Source organism: Heliangelus exortis, chromosome 5, assembly GCF_036169615.1.
Source record: "Heliangelus exortis chromosome 5, bHelExo1.hap1, whole genome shotgun sequence".
Taxonomy (NCBI): Eukaryota; Metazoa; Chordata; class Aves; order Apodiformes; family Trochilidae; genus Heliangelus; species Heliangelus exortis.
In genome coordinates, this window is record NC_092426.1 from 41,460,181 (window position 1) to 41,473,940 (window position 13,760).

At 47.4% G+C, this 13,760-nt stretch overlaps 1 long non-coding RNA gene across 1 annotated transcript; it reads right to left on the reverse strand.

The window, feature by feature from the left end:
• Nucleotides 1-9,176: 9,176 nt before the first annotated feature.
• LOC139796722 (uncharacterized) lies at nt 9,177-13,028 on the reverse strand. The gene is made up of 3 exons (XR_011726124.1): nt 12,879-13,028; nt 12,393-12,566; nt 9,177-9,902 (listed from the first exon to the last, which is right to left on the reverse strand). It is a non-coding gene; the product is annotated as an uncharacterized lncRNA (long non-coding RNA).
• Between the last annotated feature and the right edge of the window lie 732 nt (nt 13,029-13,760).

Here is a 13,760-nt window from a genome sequence, read left to right on the forward strand (position 1 = left end):
GATGGGTGGCAGCTGAGTCTCTGCTCCTTGCCCTGCCTGCATTTACATCCTCTGAATGTCAGGAGATGGGGAGTAATCCTGACCCAGCTCATCCCATGGACTGGGTGGGGAAGTGAATATCAGACATCATTCACTGAGCCTTAGCAGAATACCTGGAGCCCCACGGATGAGCACCACAGAAATGCAGAATTATTGTACTGCTAAAGATGTTTGCTGCAGAGCCAGCTGACCAGAGAGGTACACTTCTGCTAATCCCCCACAGATCATCATTTTGGTACTGCTTTTGTGGGAATTGTGATGATTATAGGGCTATATGGACAGAGATCCATAGTCTGAATTAGATTCCACGAAAAGATTTTCAAGGTTTGCTCATACAAACAGTCCTGAGTTGTTGTTCAAGACTGACAAGGAGTACTGAGCTAGATTTAGAAATGTCTTGGGTTTTTTTCTTTGGTGTTTTTTTTTTATTTAAATTTTTAAATTTTTACTTTAATATTGTATCAGTTGATTGCTCCTTACATTAGCAACACATGTCACAACTTAAACTGTCAGCCCTGAGCTTTACTGTATATTGGCAACCACAGATGAAGCTCCCATTCTGTTGGATGCTGTGCAAAGACAAACCCAAAAAGCAACCACATGGGACATTCTAGCCAGGAGCCACCCCCTGAAAACTGGGGTTGCATTAAAAATTAAAAAAACATTAAAAAAATTTAAAAACGGAGAGGCATTAAAATAAAACTGCTACTTGTTTGGGGGGAAGGAAATGAAAATTGATGACAGACGATGTCATTTTTACCTAAGCACCCATGGTGTGGTGGGTACTGTACAAAATAATGAACAAGACACATTACCTGCCCCACGAGGTTACAATTCAAATAGAAGGGCACAGAACAAAGCCAGAATCCTCTGAAGAACAGAGGAAAATTACCTGTGTCCCAACATGGGTTTGTATTTTGGAAGAGAGACAGAAAAAATGAAATGGGATGTTTGCAGGAAGGTATCCCAGCTATGCAGATCACCTTGGGAAGATGACTGTAAGGATCTTGGAGATCAGGAAGGAAATCTTGGGTAGAACAAAGAGGAGTGGAAAGGGGCAAGAACACATTGCACAGCCTCCCAGTTGGTGTCACTGGGGAAGTCACTGGGAAACTGGTGCCTAAACTTGGGTGGTGGAAGTAACAGAAGCTTGGGACTGCCTGGGGGTGGCTGTGAAGTCTGGGGTGCCCTCCAGAAAGTTCTGCAATGGAGCTGGGAGAGGGCAATACTTCTCCCAGAGAGCCTGTGGATTTGTGCCCTCTTCTTCATTCTTCCATAAACTAAAGATGAGCCCAAGTGATGAAGGGTTTTCTTCTGCCATGTATCCACTCATAAAGAACAGTATTTATCACAACTGAAGCCTGATTGATCAATGGTCATAAAACAACATGTCTGATGAAAGAACAAAATATAGTTCCCCCACATCAGCACTGACTTCATGACCAATCTTTCAGCTCTATGCATCATTGAACAGGAGAGAGTTTGGCTGCTTCTTCCTGGAGCACATAGAGCAGTCTGGGGCTGCCTCTCTGAAGGTTTTGCATACAAAGGTGCAGCTTTGCTGCTCATTTACTATGAGAATTGTATCTAGGTCTCTAATAACACTACACAATTATTGCCAAGACAATCTGGGCAGGCACTGTGAGAAGAAATGCAGGATTTTCCTCTAAGTGCCTGTCTACCTGGCACCCTTAATGTATTGCATGGTGGCATCTGCCACCATCATCTTGAATAAAACCTTCATTTTAGAATCAGCTTGTGTGGCCTCCTTGAGATAAATGGCATCACATGAGGAAAATCAAGAGCTAGAAAAGTCTAGACCTAGCTATGTGCTTTCAGGAGAAGATCCTCTCTTGATGAAGTCCTGTTCCTTTGCCAGACTGGGATGAGATGGGAGTAGAGAGAAAGGAGAGGCAGTGGCTGGCTGCTTCAGCACGGAGAATCCTTCTAAACCTGACATGAAAAGACACAGCACCTGGAATGCTGCAGGAAAGTCTATGGGCTGCGTGCAAGCTGGAGAATTCCCTCTATTGTACCAGCTATGCAAATGTAATTGTAGGCTAGAAAGTGCAGTGACTCATAGGTGAAGTGGATGTGAGAATATCTGGGTTAAAGAGAGTTTGTACTGAGGAGACCATGTGGAGGACCTCAGAAGATCCCAGGGAAGGGGGAGTGAAGGGAGCTAAAGAAAAGTCCTTGCAAAGAGTCATCCTGCTACAGGCTATTCCCTCGGAGCAGCAAGTGAGGAGCTCCTGAAGCTGTTTTCAGCTGGTGGTGTTTCAAAACACTCGGATACCTGGAGCAGTTGAAGATTTGGGGGTGGAGGCAAGGAGCAGAGAAAGCAGATGGAGATCAGAAACTCAGAGAATGAGGGTGTGGAAGAATTTTCTGTTTTAGCAGGTCATCAAATGGTAAATCAAAGGCTCTAATGCCTAGGGTGAGGGTACAGGTGGGACCTAAACCAGCACCCAGAGGTGATGGGCTCCAGCTGCTGTGAAGCCAGGCAGAGGGAGGAGGAGAGTGGCATTGCCACACTGTGTTTTTCTCCTCAAGTGCTCACTGATCAGATGGCCTCCATGATGTACACATCAGGATTCATGGCAATAAACCACAGAATCTCCCCCTTTTCTCTGTCGGACAGGCAGATGACAGATGAGGGGTGAAGAGATGGCAGTGGAGGTGATGAAAAGCCAAGCTAACCTCAGATGTCCCTATTTCTGCAGGGCAGGGGAGCCAGTGGTGCAGTAGGTGGGAGAATTAAGAGACAATGGACCAGATCCTGGCCCATTCCTGGTAAATCTAAGAGGTGAAAAGAGTGGATGAGCAAGTGAGGGGAGAATGTTGGCTCCACGCCACCTCACTGCTGACTTTCTGCACCACGAGCCACCTGCCAGGGCTTGGATTTCCAGAGCCACCTCTCCCTCCTGAGCCATTTGGCCACCACCCTGCAGCTGCATATGGGGTCCCTTCTGGGGTCAGGCTGTTTCATGGCTCCACGAGGTCCCTCAGAAGAAAAGGCAGAGGACAAGGTGTGGCAGAAGGCTGACACCCTGTCCCCTGCCATTTGTCACCCTGGGGTAGTTTTTACTCTTCTGGTTACCCAGAGGCTGAGCAGGGCTCTCTGAGGGGAAAAAGGCTTCCCACAGGTGGGAGCAGTCAGCCCTCACTCACTGCAGCTATTTGGGAAAACTTCCCCTCGGACCATCCAACTTTTCCCTTTGAGACACCTGCTTGAAATCAGCAATAAATCAAAGCAGCTCTTCTCAGGCAAGACATCTGTTGATCAGGATGTGCAGCAGCATTAAGGGAACCCAGGACGTGCACCACAGCCAAGCTGGAGGCTCAGGAGCTGCTAAACCCCAAATTTCTCCCCAGCTACCAGGCTCTGCTCTTTGCAAGCCCCCAAGGATTCCCCCAGCAGCAGCAGCTTGGCTTCCACATTGCAGAGCAGCAAAGTTTGGAACACGTAATTCTCTTTTAGTTTCTCTATAGATCAGCTATCAGAAATTACTATGTATAAAGATTTCCCTCTACAGGTGGTTAGAGCTCACAGCCTCTCACTTTCCCTTGCATCGCTTTAATTAGTATTTTGTCTCATAATTTACTTTCTTATTATTTTACCTCTTCCCCCCCCACACACCCTACGGGCATTCAGCCTGTTCCCAGTGGCAGCAAAATCCCTGTGCAAGAGATGTCAGCTCCCTTCCATCCTTCCCAAAAGCTTTCATGCTGCTGCTGACTTGGATTCTCTCTCTCTCTCTTTTTTTTTTTTTTTTTTTTTTTTTTTTTTTGCAATTAAAATTTAATTTGTGAGCTCATTACCCCAGTGAGTCGACGCCTTCCTTCTATCCCCCCCACCCCAAAAAAAAAAAAAAAAAAAAAAAATTAAAAAAAATTAAAAAAGTGACAAAGTGAAAGTTGCAGCCTCTGCAAAAAGTGTGTGTGGGGGTGTCTTAAACACCGAGCTCCCTGGCTGCTGGTGGAGCTTGCAAACCAGCCTGGTTTCCTGCAGGAACATCAAACACACAGGACACACGACACGACAGCTTAGGGAAGTCTTTGCAAGGAGGGGGAAATGCAATGTTTGTCCAGGTTTTTTTTCCAAAGGCAGGCAGCAGAACAAAAAAAAAAAAAAAAAAAAAAAAAAAAAAAAAAGTCTTACTTCTCGTAAAAGCATCGAAGCACTCAAATCAGAAAACTTTGCAAAAAAGCCAAAAGCCAACCACCTGCACGCACAGACACACGCACACACGCAGGCACACGGAGGGACCTACCTTGCAAAATCTTCTTCACTTATTTTTGTGTGCAAAGAAAAAAAAAAAGAAAAACAAACAACCCCAAACAGAAAAAACAACCTAAAAAAAACCAAAACCCAAAGCAAAACACTCCCTAAACAAAACAAAAAATAAATAATTCCCCCTCCCTCTCAAAGCGCTTTCCCCTCTTCCCCACGCCTTAGCTGGATTTCTAGGGAATTTGGGGATGGGTGGGAAGAGCCGAGGGTGGAGGGGCTATATAAATAAACCAGAGCGTTTCGAGCTGTGTATTGCGAAAGGCTGTGGGCTTCGGGTAATGTGTGCCTGCACTCTTCCAGGAGAAAAGGGAAAAAAAAAAAAAAAAAAAAAAAAAAAAGGAGGAAAAAAAAAAAAAGGCAAAAAAAAAAAAAAAGGCAAAAAAAAAAAAAAGAGGCGAAAAAAAAAAAAAAGCCAGTTCGTGTTCAGAGGCTGAGTTGGAGACAGGCAGAAGCAGCCCCCTCCTCCCGCCCCCTCTTTCTCCCCCCCCCGCACCGCCGCCCACGCACCACCCCCGCACCGCCGAGCCCGACACCTCCTGAGTGACTGCGCGGGGCGGAATCGCTCGCCCCCCCGCCGCTATTTATAGCCCAGCGGCTCCCGGCCCGGGCGGGCACACGCGTGTCCCTCCCTCCCTCCCTCCCCGCACCGCCACAATAACGCTGCCTTGCACAGGTAGCCAGGGGGTTGCGGTGGGGTTTTTATTGTGGGTTTGGTTTTTTGTTTTTTTTTTTTTGGTCTCTGCACTGCGTCTCATCACATTTTTTTTTAAATTATTATTTTATTTTTTCCTTATTTTATTTTTTCCTTATTTTATTTTTTCTTATTTTATTTTTTCTTCTTTTATTTTTTCTTATTTTTTTCTTATTTTATTTTTTCTTATTTTATTTTTTTCTTATTTTATTTTTTCTTATTTTTTCTTTTATTTTTTCTTATTTTTTCTTATTTGATTTTTTTATTTATTTTCTTTTTCTCTTATTTTATTATTTTTTCTTATTTTATTATTTTTCCTTATTTTTATTTTTCCTTATTTTATTTTATTTTTCCTTATTTTATTTTATAGTTTATTTTATTTTTTCTTATTTTATTTTTTTTTTTTCCAGGGGTGAGTGGGGCGTTTAAGAAGGTGGATGTGGAGGGGTGTTTGAGGGTGGGGGGGGGGCGGGTAGGGTGGTGTGTGCGGCAGCCGGGGTGGTGGTGGTGGAGCGGGCTCCCAGCCCTTGGCTCCTGGTAGCACAGTCAGTTCCTCCAGTGTGTGCTATTGACCTGCATTGACGTCATTGCGTCATTAGGTCTCCCTTAGAAACACTGACTTTCAAAAATAGTATCAAATTAATTCAACTGGCAGAGAGAAGCCACTAGCTGGAATGAGCCATAAAACTCCAGAATCTTCAGCCCAGCTTTGCTGTGCTGCACCCCCCCCTACCCCCTCCCACCCCCCCCTTAGCCCACCCCCCAAATCCCCCTCTCCTTTGCCCACCCCCTCCCCAGCCGAGCGGGCAGAAATCAGATTGTATGGAAAATACCACCGATGGAATAAAAAAAAAAAAAAAAAAAGAGGGAAAGAAAGGAGAGAGAGAGAGAGAGAAGAAAAAAAAAAAAAAAAAAAAAAAAGGGGGGGGGGGAGGGGGAGGGAGAGAGAGACCAAATTAGATTGCAAACCCTAGACCAGCCTCTCTCCCTCTCTTTCTCTCTCTCTCTCTCTCCCCTCCTTTCCCTTTTCTGATCTAAAAATATCCCCCCTGCTTGAGCTGACTGCGGTATCTTTTGTGTTGCATCTTTCTGTTTTTAGCCTTCGCATGAGCCATGGCAGGGTGGCCCGTGAGAGATCAGAAGCCCCAGATATTGATCCATCGATACCCTCTGGGGCCAGGGATTTAATTTCAGATTAAAGAGCTGCACCTTGATTTCTGGGCAGAGGGTGGGTGGGTGGGTGGGCAGATGACAGGGGTTATTTTAGGATACCATTCACCATTCTCTGAAGCCGCAAGCTTTCCACTTTCTCCCTCCAGATTCGTTTTAAAAATATCCTTCCCTCCTCACCCCACCTCTCTCACGTGGACCTGTGGGCAAGCACATGTCACCCCCATTCATACAAACACAATGCAACGGAGCAGTGGTAATTTGCAGAGATGGTACATTCACAAACAGCAGCCCAGTCCCTTTAATGCAGGTTGATCTCACAGAAAGGACACTGCAGCCCAGAGGAATTTCATCAGACTGGGGATTTAAAGTTGGGAGCTGCTCGTCGCCTTCCTTATTGTCTTCCCCCACCCCTAACTTTTAGCAAAACTGATGTAGCCTCTCTTTCTTTCTTCAAAAAGAAATAGCAGGAAAAAAATAAATAAATCCATTTACACCTCGAGTCCTGTGTCCAGTTCTGGGCCCCCCAGCTCAGGAAGGAGATTGAGGTGCTGGAGCAGGTCCAGAGAAGAGCAAGGAGGCTGTGAAGGGATCCAGCACAAGTCCTGTGAGGAAGGGCTGAGGGAGCTGGGGGTGTTGAGGCTGGAGAAGAGGAGGCTCAGGGGAGACCTCATCACTCTCTACAACTCCCTGAAAGGAGGTTGGAGCCAGGGGGGGGTTGGGCTCTTTTCCCAGGCAACTCTCAGCAAGACAAGAGGGCACAAGAGGTCTCAAGTTGTGCCAGGGGAGGTTTAGGTTGGACATTAGAAAGAATTTCTTTCTGGAGAGGGTGATCAGGCATTGGAATGGGCTGCCCAGGGAAGGGGTGGATTCTCCATCCCTGGAGATATTTCAAAAGAGCCTGGATGTGGCACTCAGTGCCATGGGCTGGGAACCACGGGGGGAGTGGATCAAGGGTTGGACTTGATGAGCTCTGAGGTCCCTTCCAACCCAGCCAATTCTAGGATTCTGTGATTCATAGATGGAAGACCTCAATCTTAGTGGTAGAAGACAGCAGAAAGCATGGATGGTGATTGACTTCTGAGCCTGGAGCAGGCACACACCCAGGGCAAGCTCCAGCCCAATCTATCCCTGCCCCATGCTCTGCAGAAGGACCACACAGCAGCTCTAGTCCTGCAATGTTCACACTTCAGGGGAGTGTTTGAAGCTGCTTTTTTTTTTTTTTTTTTTTTTTCTTTTAATATTGGTGAAATTCTTCAGAAACAGAGACACGGTGCTAGACAGCAATAATTTATAAGATCAGGCCAGAAATGGGGCTCTCACCCTGCAAACATTTATTCACGTGCCAAGTGTTAAGGCTGTGACTAATCTAATTTGAAATCAAGGGGATTACTCATAGTAGTAACATTAAATGCATGCATATTTGCAGGATCAGGGCCTAAATGATTAATCACCACTGCACCCAGGCACTGGTGGGTGCACCATTCCTTCCTTGCCATACTTTATCCCTGGATAAGCTCAGATCCATCCCAAAGAGTGTGCACTGCTCTGCTGGAGGGCAGAACCAGCACCATATCCTGCTTCCCAAGGATGCATGGAACACACCTCCCTATCCCTCTGCTCCATCTGATTTTTCTGCTGCTGCTGAGCCTCCCAGAGGCCCTGACTAACACCCCTCGGGGGCAAATCTGGAGTCACTCGAGCAAGAAGTTGTGGATGCACAGCCTGCCTCGGGTGGGCATCTCACGTGTCACTTTTTTTGCATGTGATGGCAAACATCCTCCTGTGGCTGTGACTGCTCCTGGGTACTCCTGAGTTGAGCACATGGGCTCCACCCTCATTTCTGTGGGGAAAAAAAAAAAAAAAAAAAGCAGGGGAAAGGATGAAAGCACTGCCATGATGGGAATCATCCATTCATTGATGCATTCATTCATTCCTCTCTGCATCACTGCTGCTATTATTGTGATTTTGCAAAAATGGTTTGGTTCAGAGTGATCTCTCCTCTTGGGGCCTCATTTCTGGGGGTGCTGGAGAAATGAGGAGTCACTCTCCTCCAAAAGTGACTTCACCTTTCAGCTCAAGCCCCCATGTTGGGATCAAACTGCTGGGTCACAGAAAATGAGGTGCAGATGGGCAAGGTACTGAGGCAAAGAGGTTTCCAGGCAGCTTGCTGGTTAAATAAGTGATTCAAGGTGACACGGGGTGTGGGCTGAGCCCAAGCTGCACCCCGTGCACCACGCAGGTGACTTCTTCTTCTCTTGAAAGCTTTTGGGATCAGAGTGATGTACATCTGCCCAAATGTTGTGATGTACATCTGCCCAAACCCCACTATCTCTGGTTTAAAGCCAACATTTGCAGAGTTCTCTAAGATAAACAGTCCCATGTTGTTTTAGAAACATAAGTAGGCAGGAAAAATCACTAATGACTGAGGGAAGATAGAAAACAGGTAAAAAAAAACCAACCAAACAAACCCAGGATTAAGTTACCTAGAGCAAGGAAAGTGAATGCAGTCAAAGGCAAACAAACAGCTTGGTCATCTGCCCTGATTAAGTCCCTGAGACAAAATCCCTATAACACAAGCTAACACAAAATCCCTTTAACAATCCCTTTAACTTGTTCTTCAGTTTCTGCATTTGTTTTTTCATATTTTAGGGGTTGTGGTGGTGACCAGGGGGAAGGTTTTGGGGCAGGTGCACTGACTGAACAGGGCTGGATGGCTGCAGAGAGGAGAAGGATTTGAAGGAGAAACTAAGGCTCCGGAGAGGGAAAAGGGATTAGAGAGAGGGGGTTAAAGGGTGATGGGAAACAAAGGAAAGGAGCGAAGCTGGGCCCCTGTCCCAGAAACTTGATGAGAGGCCTGGCAGAGAAAGAAGGAGAGGTCGGCAGTGAAGGGAGCGCGTTACAAACACTCTCCCTTCTCACTGTGTGAGCAGAATATGTCAGTGGAGAACCTGCACCCATTTCCAGGGTTGCCAACACCAGGAGAAGCCTGGAAATGGACCTGGGCTCTTGTTCCCTGCACCAGGTACCTGCACCAGGCCATGCAGTGCTGCCCAGCTCCTCTCTGCTCCCAGGTCCCTGCAGGTGTGGGGTCAGAAAGTGGGGGTATAAAAGATGGATATATCTCAGGAAAAGAGGGAAGAGAGCTGCAAACAGAGCATCCATGGAGAGGAAGAGGAGAGGGGCAAATATGGGTGGAGCAGAGGGGATTTCAGTGGAGCTGAAGCAGTGTGGGGGAGGAAAAAGAACCAGAAGGAATATGGAAGGTGAAAGTGATGGAGAGGAATGGGAGAAGCTGGACAGCTGGGCTTCACAAACTTCCCAACCCACACCCCATACCTCAGGGGGTTTTGGGCTGTTTTGGTTCAGGTCTCCTGCTCATCTCTTCTCATTTTCCTCTCTAGATTCCAAAGTGTGGTGGAACAGAGGGGATTTCAGTGGAGCTGGAGCAGTGTAGGGGAGGAAAAAGAACCAGAAGGAATATGGAAGGTGAAAGTGATGCAGAGGAATGGGAGAAGCTGGGCAGCTGGGCTTCACAAACTTCCCAACCCACACCCCATACCTCAGGAGGTTTCAGGGGGTTTTGGTTCAGTCGCCTTCTCATCTCTTCTCATTTCTTCTCTCCAGATTCCAAAGTGTGGTCGCTGGCTCCAGGCTGTTCCCCTGCCATTCCCCTGCTCCTCTCAGAGGCTGCATGCATGCTGATACCTGCAAACACAGGAGGGCAAAGTCAGGGGAAGCAGTGGCTTGGCTTTGGACATGGACATGGAAAAGGTTGACATGGAAAAGGCTGACATGGAAAAAGTTGTCCTTTTTTTTTAGAATTTTTTTTTATTTTTATTTTTCAGGAGGGTGGTGGTGGGGTATGAACCAAAGTAAAATTGGATGTTCCAAAGCTCTTCTTGGAGGGAATTGAATTCTCTTCATTTCCTTTCAGGAAGCAGAGGAGCAGAGAATGGCTGTGAGCAAGCATGGAAACCCTGGAGATAGGGAATGGTGTTGCACAACCTTGTTTGCAGTGGGAGTTCAGCCCTGGGCACTGTGCCACAGCAGGGCCCTCAGCTCCCACTGCAGATGCTCTGGAAACCAGCACAGAGGACTCCTGGACACAGCCTGACCTCTCCCAAATACACATCCCATTAAAAGTTAGCTGGAATTTTCCCTTTCTAGAGAAATTCCTCCTGTGAGATGGCCTTGCTCATCCCTCCCAAGCACCACTGATGCACATCACCAGGCTGTGGGGGACTCTTGGAGCAAGAGGTTGCTTAAGGGCACATTGGTCAAACCAACATCCATGCTTCACCCCAACCACCAGGGTTCTGCAACAAACTGGGGGCTGGGATGCTCACAGAGTGAGATGTGTTCAGCACCAGGTTGGATGGGGCTTGGAGCAACCTGGGCTGGTGGGAGGTGTCCCTGCCCATGCAGGGGGTGGCACTGGGGGAGCTTTAAGGGCCCTTCCAACCCAAACCAGTCTGGGATCAAATAACCAACAGGTCATCTCTCAGCACAGCCCTTGCACTGTAGCATGATCCCTGCTTTCCCAAAGGATAAATTCAGCTCCAGCCAACACACTTAGCACACTCAAGAGATGCAGATAAAAGCCAGATTTCCAATTTGTTGCCTGTAATTCTAATAGCACACCCCACCCCACCCCCCCCCCAAAAAAAAAAAAAAAAGGAAATGTCTCAGCTTTAATTATTAGGCTCCTCATTTTCTGTCGTGTCATTCCCAGGAGCCAATGCCAGCAGGACACAGCAAAGATTGTGTCAGGGAGGGAGATTTCTCTGAGCATTTTGTTGCTTACTGCTCAGGCATTGCAGACCTGGGAATATTGGAGCTTTCTAGAAGAGCAGGGAGACACCAGGCTAACTGTGCAGCAACAAATGTTCTGAGCACTACCTGATGGGGAGAGAAGGCAATTTCAGAGCTTTATGGTCAGGTATGGGAGAGCATCCTGTGCAAAAGGAGATTCCAGCCTAAACAAGGAGTCCTACAAAGAAGAAAGATCAGAAAAGGGGAGGGAGGATGGGGAGGGCAAGCTGCAAAATGTAGCTGTAGGTGGGACAGACACGTCTTGCTATTTTCAGCTTTTTCATCAAATTGGCATCCTGTGTTTGGAGGCTACTAGGAATGACAGCAGAAGGTTCAGTTCTTGAAGAACTGGGAGATTTTTAGTCTGGATAGGCTGCCTGGCTGGGTTTCATAGGGCCATGGGCTGCACAGGCATGAGAGCAGACAAGAATGGGGCTGTGTTTAGCCCCAGCTCAAAGAAAAATGTGTTTTGGGGTTTTTTTTCCCCACACAAGTAAGGGTTACCTTCACAATTTGAAGTCCAAAGGGAAATTTCTGGTCTGCACAGGCTGCAAGAATTCTGAGGGAGGGAGGATTTATCTCAAATTCAACAAAAGCAACATCATGAGCAGCTACAGCACTACCAAAGCCCTGGAAAACTGGTAACACAGTGAAAGGCACCTGTCCTACATCCCATCTGCACCAAACACGGCCCAGGGATGAGCTGGGCTTCCCAAAGCTTTGTCCCTGCTAGATGTATAAAGCTGAGTGGTGTGGAGTTGCTGTCAGCCTCATGAAATAGTGACAGAGTTTCTGAGAGGAGACCCCTGAGCAGCAGCCCTGGAGAGGATGTCCCAGGCTTTTGTGCACTTCTGGCTGGGTTTCTTCTGCTGAGCAAGTACAGCAATTTTACCATATATTCACACCATCATTCAGGGCAGAAAGCCCTTTGCTGATTTATTTCTATCTCCTCTGCACTGTGGCTCAAAGTCTGAGAGAGGCCATTTTGGGCAAACTGGATGAAGAGCTAAATCTGATTTGTACCACACGGATGCCCAGACTGCTTCCCCTCTTTCTGGTTTTTTTTTTTTTTTATGCAAGACCTTACAGCACCTGTACCCTGCTCACACCTGGGCAGGGGGAAACACAGAGGGCAAGTTTGCCTTCTGACCTGTGTGCCAGGGGCTTTTTGCCTTTTATAAGTGGGATGAAGAGGTTTGAAAGCTGAGCTGTTGAACATGAACAACAAGAGGCTGGAGGCCTGATCCTCCTTTCCTGCTTACTGGAGGAGGTGATGCTCTGGCTCACCACTATGAAGCAAGTGAGTATCTCCCCTCCACTCCTATGGAACTTTTTCTTTCTGGGCACAGGCTTGTAGGGCAGAGAGAAGTGAGGATTGCTTACCCACACCTTGTGTCACTTAGGACCATCCTGATGACACCTCCTTATCCTTGGCTGAACTTCACTGCTGTCACTGGAGCTACAGGCAGCAGGCTGCACATTTTAACTCATGTCCTGTGAAGTTATCAACTGATTCCCAGCACATCTGGCTCCAGTTTGGATTGAGAAGACAGGACTCTAAAAAAGCCAACAAAACAACTATTTACTGTGAGATGCCCAGCCAGAAAATCTTCAGCTCATCTCATATTTTTTTTTTTTTAAGCCAATGGACTGGGAAATCTGTTGGAAAGCAAGACTTGGCAGTGGCCATTAGCAGTCCCTGGTCCTCTAATTCATCAGAGCATTCACAGGCACCTGGTAAGAGCTGGGCTGAAGCATCCCCAGGCTCCCTCTTCAGTGCTCAGCCCCTCTTCTCTTCCCTCCACCCTGTACAACACCCCCAGACCCCTCCACAGCACTGAAGAAGAGAGCAGGAGCTGAGTAACTTACCAGGGGGAGGATGGGTTCAGTCCCACCAGGCTGGGAGATGGAGCTGGGTGGTGAGTTTTGCTTGGGAAGAAATGTTCTGTGGGGAAATCTTCTCCTTTGCTACAAGCTTCCTCTTCTGCCTTGCCTAGCAGAGGAAGTAAAAACGCTTGGCCGAGCACGTTTGCTGCAAAACCTTAAAAAAAAACAAAACCCCAACAACAAAAAAAAGCATCCCCAGAGCCCGCTGAGGCCCCAGCCTGTGGCCATCCCTGACCTCCTCCCAGCTTTGGCGCTGCCTCTCTCCTCACTTCCAGCGGAGTTTGGGAGCAGAATTCGGATTTCTTGGACTCTCCTCCCCCCCCACCAGAGGTCCCTGGTCCAGCAGCAGAGCGGAGAGGCCCCGAGGTGCGTTTGAAGCCCCCTCCGCTCCTCCCGCATCCTTCCTGCCCCGCGGCCGCGCTTCCCCCCGCCGCTCCCCGCGGCTTCTCCAGCGGCGTTAAGTTATGCACACACCATTCACCGATTGTTCGGCATTTTTTTGTCAATGAAAGGCACATTTTATGAATTAGAAGAGCACATGCCCCCTTGTGGTTTGCCTCCGCTCCCTGCTCCGCTCCGCCAGCATCCTCCTTCCCCACCCCGGCGAGGAGAGAACGGGGCACGGCTGGGACCTCTGCACGGGGTAAAAAAAAAAACCAAAAAACCAAAAAAAACCAGCCCAGGGCATCCCCGAAGAGATGGCTGGAGATTTTGGATGATGAGCTGAAAGGACAGCATAAAAGAAAAAAAAAAAAAAGAAAAAAAAAAAAGAGAGAAAAATAAAAGGAAAAAAAAGAGAAAAAATTTAAAAAGGGGAAAAAACCTCAGTTTTTTGAGGAGTAAAGGGATCTTTATTTCTAAAGG